The sequence below is a fragment of the Nycticebus coucang genome, chromosome 11, assembly GCF_027406575.1.
Source record: "Nycticebus coucang isolate mNycCou1 chromosome 11, mNycCou1.pri, whole genome shotgun sequence".
Classification (NCBI taxonomy): domain Eukaryota; kingdom Metazoa; phylum Chordata; class Mammalia; order Primates; family Lorisidae; genus Nycticebus; species Nycticebus coucang.
The window spans coordinates 24684337-24689781 of record NC_069790.1 but is presented as its reverse complement, the minus strand read 5'-3'; the positions used below and the strand labels follow the sequence as shown (position 1 = coordinate 24689781).

At 38.5% G+C, this 5445-nt stretch overlaps 1 pseudogene; it reads right to left on the bottom strand.

Moving 5' to 3' along the window:
• Positions 1 to 240: 240 nt before the first annotated feature.
• Positions 241 to 903, bottom strand: LOC128560058 (28S ribosomal protein S16, mitochondrial-like; annotated as a pseudogene).
• Positions 904 to 5445: the final 4542 nt, after the last annotated feature.

Below are 5445 nucleotides of genomic sequence, written 5' to 3'. Positions count from 1 at the left end.
AGCATTTTTGTCTTTTCTCTCCACTTGGTGGAGATGGGGTACTGCGTCTGAACAGGCTAGCAGAGAGCTGCTGAAACCACCAACGCAGCAGCCCTAGAGGTTGGGGCTTTTTTAAGGTTGGGTCGAAGTATCCAACTGTACAACTGCATTGCTCTGTCTCCCTCTCTTCTTTTTGTCAATATTCCCTTTTACCCACCTCCTCTCCTTTCTCTTTTTTCTTCTCTTTATTTTTTTTTTGACTCAAAGAACTCCATTTATTAACCTCAAAACAGAACAATTTTAAGATCTCTGCACAAGTGTTTTAGGAGAACCTTGACCCCGTTGCCACTGCTATGCTCATTGACGTCAGCTTGCTTCTTGTGCTGAAGCCTCTGCGTCTGTTTTCTGAGATGCTTCTGTTGCTGAAGCCTCTGTATCTGTTTTCTGAGAAACTAAGAGTACTTCACGTGCCCGTTTCCTTCGCAGTCTCTCAGCATTTGTGATAATCATAGGATGCAAAGGGAAAAAGCCAGAAAAACCCAGAAGATTTTCCACAGACTTAGAGAGGTGGGCTTCACAGCCAATCCAATGCCAGATCCTCTCTAGATTGAGGGCAACAAGTTTTTCTCCATGGATGTTAGGCAGTGGATCATAGAACCCAACTGCTCTACAAAATGGCCATCCCTGGGACACTTGTTGTGAGCAGCCACAATGCGGTAGAAGGGCTGGTTGGTGCAGCCACCCAGGACAAGGCAGATGGTTAAGTGGTCCCTGTGGTAGGCCTTGCAGAACAGGGTAGTGAGGTGAACCATGGTGAGGCCAGCATGCGGCTCCTCAGAACGTCCCGCTGCCTGCACGGACCAGCCCGCAGCCGCAGCAAGGTTAGGACACCCCGCTCCCAACCCAGCCGGTCAACACATACCGTTGTGAGACCTCTTTTTTTTTTTTCCTTTTTTCCCTTCTTGCTCTTCAACCTTCTCATCCTTCTGGTCCTGTACAAGAAGGATTCATTGAAACCCTAGTCCAGAGGCACAGCAAATTAAAGAGCAAGAGGAAGTGAAAGGAAAATTAGTTCAAGGAAACAGATAAAAGAAATCATTCATGATGAAGAATCAGCAGAAAAATCCTGGCAACATAAAAAACCAAACCACAGCAACCCCCGACACACACACCAAGGGACCATCAGGTAGCTACTGCAGAGAATTCCACCTATAAAGAAATGTTAGAAATAAAAGTAAGGGAATTTAGAATACAGATGATTAAAACAATGAAGGAAATGATTGAAACAATGAATGAAACTGCTGATAAAGTGGGAAATAACCAAAAGAAAATCCAGAAACAGAATCAAATAAGAGATGACTGATATGAAGAATATAGAAAGGAAATAGCAGAGCTCAAGGAACCGAAGCAGTCAATTAGGGAATTTAAAGATGCAACAGAAAGTATCAACAACAGATTAGACCATGCAGAAGAATCTCAGCTGTAGAGGAAAAACCTTTTGAGATAACTGATAGTTAAAGAGGCAGAAAAGAAGAGAGAGAAAGCAGAATGTTCACTGACAGAATTATGGGATTTTATGAAGCATTCAAACATATGAGTTATAGGTATCCCAGAAGGGGAAGAAGAATGCCCCAGAAGAATGGAAGCCATACCAGATAATATTATAAATGAAAATTTCCCAAATATCACCAAAGATTCTGACACACTCCTTTCAGAGGGATATCAGACCCCAGGTCACCTCAACCCTAACGGAGTTTCTCCAAGACACATTGTGATGAAACTGGCCAAAGTCAAGACAAAAGAAAAGATTCTGCATTCTGCCAGGATTACTCCAGATTCTATGTGCGCCAGAGGACCTACAGGGGCAGATCCATCAGGGTGACTGCAGACTTCTCTAATGAAAATTTCCAAGCAAGAAGACAATAGTCATCTAACTTTAATCTACTTAAACAGAACAATTTCCAGCCCAGATTCTCTATTCTGCTAAGCTAAGCTTTAAAAATGAGGGAGAAATAAAATCAGTTACTGATATACAAACATTGAGGAAATTTGCCAAAACATGACCAGCTCTACAGAAAATACTCCAACCTATTCTACACACTGACCATCACAATGGATCAACAGGAAAGTAAGAACTCAGACATTAAAGGACAGAACCTAACTTCCACACTGATGCAAAAGATAAAACTAAGCAATGGACTCTCACAAAATAAGATGAATAGAACACTACCACAATTACCAATTATCTCAATAAATGTTAATGGCTTGAAATCCCCACTGAAGACACATAGATTGGCTGACTGGATGAAAAAACACAAGCTACCCATTTGCTGTCTGTAGGAAACACATCTAGCTTCAAAAGACAAATTAAAACGCTCAGTTAAGGGCTGGAAGACAATTTTTCAGGCAAACAGAATTCAGAAGAAAAGAGGAGTTGCAATCTTATTTTCAGATACATGTGCATTTAAAGCAACTAAAGTCAAAAAAGACAAAGATGGTCACTTTATATTGGTCAAGGGAAAAATACAACAAGAAGACGTTTCAATTCTAAATATTTATGCACCCAATTTAAATGCACCCAGATTCTTGAAACAGACCCTAGTCCAGAGGTCCTCAAACTTGTTAAACAAGGGGCCAGTTCACTGTTCCTCAGACAATTGGAGTGCTGGACTATAGTTTAAAAAAAAAGGACTATGAACAAATTCCTATGCACACTGCACATATCATATTTTGAAGTAAAAAAACAAAACAGGAACAAATACAATCACACCACCTCATGTGGCCCGTGGGACCCCTGCCCTAGTCAGTCTGAGCAATATGATATCCTTTAGTACCATAATTACAGGGGAATTTAACACTCCTCTTACAGAGCTGGAAAGATCCTCTAAACAGAAATTAAACAAAGATATAAGGAATTTAAATGAGACCCTAGAACAACTGTGCTTGATGGACACATATAGAACACTCCATCCCAAAGATAAAGCATATACATCCTTCTCATTACCCCATGGAACATTCTCCAAAATTGATCACATCCTAGGACACAAAACAAAACTCAACAGAATCCAAAAAAATTGAAATTTTACCTTGTAGCTTCTCAGACCACAAGGCACTAAAGGTGGAACTCAACTCCAACAAAAACATTCAACCCTACACAAAGGCATGGAAATTAAACAACCTTCTGTTGAATGATACTTGGGTGCAGGAAGAAACAAAACAGGAAATCACTAACTTCCATGAGCGTAACAACAATGACTACACAAGCTACCAAAACCTGTGGGATACTGCAAAAGCAGTTTTGAAAGGAAAATTTATCACTTTAGATGCCTACATTCGAAAAACAAAAACAAACTCACAAGTCATCTATGGAACTGGAAAAAGAAGAACAATCTAAGCCTAAACCCAGTAGAAGAAAAGAAATCTCCAAAATTAAATCAGAGATCAATGAAATTGAAAACAAAAGAACCATTCAGAAAATTAATGAAACCAGGAGTTGGTTTTTTGAAAAAATAAATAAAATAGATAAACCATTGGCCAGACTAACAAGAAATAGAAAAGTAAAATCTCTAGTAACTGCAATCAGAAATGATAAAGGGGAAATTGCAACTATCCCACAGAGATACAAGATATAATCTCTGAATGCTACCAGAAATTCTATGCCCAGAAAATTGACAATGTGAAGAAAATGGATAAATATTTGGAATCACACCCTCTCCCAAGACTTAGCCAGGAAGAAATAGAGCTCCTGAACAGACCAATTACAAGCACTGAGATTAAAGAAACAATAAAAAACTTCCAAACAAAAAATGCCCTGGTCCAGATGGCTTCATACCAGAATTCTATCAAATCTTCAAGGAAGAGCTTATTCCTGTACAGCAGAAATTATTCCAAAAATTGAGGAAGAAGGAACCTTCCCTCAACACATTCCATGAAGCAAACATCATCCTGATACCAAAACCAGGAAAAGACCCAACTAAAAAGGAGAATTTTAGACCAATTTCACTCATGAATATAGATGCAAAAATTCTCAACAAAATCCTAGCCAATAGATTACAGCTTATCATCAAAAAAGACATACATCATGATCAAGTAGGTTTCATCCCAGCAAGGCTGGTTTAATATACGGAAGTCCATAAAAATTATCCACCGTATTAACAGAGGCAAAAATACAGATCATATGTTCCTCTCAATAGATGCAGAAAAAGCATTTGATAAAATCCAGCATCCTTTTCTAATTAAAACACTAAAGATTATAGGCATAGGTGGCACATTTCTAAAACTGATTGAAGCTACACATGACAAACCCACAGCTACTATTTTACTGAATGGAGTAAAACTGAACGCTTTTCCTCTTAGAACTGGAACCAGACAAGGTTGTCCTCTGTCACCTTTACTATTCAACATAGTGCTGGAAGTTCTAGCCAATACAATTAGGCAAGATGAGGAAATAAAGGGAATCCAAATGGGAGCAGAGGAGGTCAAACTCTCTTTGCTGATGACATGATCTTAAACTTAGAGAACCCCAAAGACTCAACCACAAGACTCCTAGAAGACATCAAAAAATACAGTAATGTTTCAGGATATAAAATCAATGTCCACAAGTCACTAGCCTTTGTATATGCCAATAACAGTCAAGATGAGAAGCTAATTAAGGACAAAATTCCCTTCACCATAGTTTCAAAGAAAATGAAATACCTAGGAATATACCCAATGAAGGAAGTGAAGGACCTCTATAAAGAAAATTATGAAATCCTCAGAAAGGAAATAGCAGAGGATATTAACAAATGGAAGAACATACCATGCTCATGGATTGGAAGAATCAATATTGTTAAAATGTCTATACTTCCCAAAGCAATCTACCTATTCAATGCCATTCCTATTAAAATACCAGCATTGTACCATCGAGATTTGGAAAAAATGATTCTGCATTTTGTATGGAACCAGAAAAAAACCTGTATAGCTAAGGCAGTTCTTAGTAATAAAAATAAAGCTGGGGGAATCACCATACCAGATTTTAGGCTGAACTACAAAACCATAGTGGTCAAGACAGCACAGTACTGGCAAAAAAATAGACATAGACACGTGGAATCAAATAGAAAACCAGGAAATGAAACTAACATCTTACCACCACCTTATCTTTGATAAACCAAACAAGAACATACCTTGGGGGAAAGACTTTCTATTCAATAAATGGTGTTGGGAGAACTGGATATCCACACGTAAAAGACTGAAACTAGACCCACACCTTTCCCCACTCACAAAAATTGATTCAAAATGGATAAAGGACTTAAATTTAAGGCATGAAACAATAAACATCCTCAAAGAAAGCATAGGAAAAACACTGGAAGATATTGGCCTGGGGAAAGACTTCATAAAGAAGACTGCCGAGGCAATTGCAACAACAACAAAAATAAACAAATGGGACTTAATTAAATGGAAAAGCTTCTGTATAGCTAAGGAGACAAC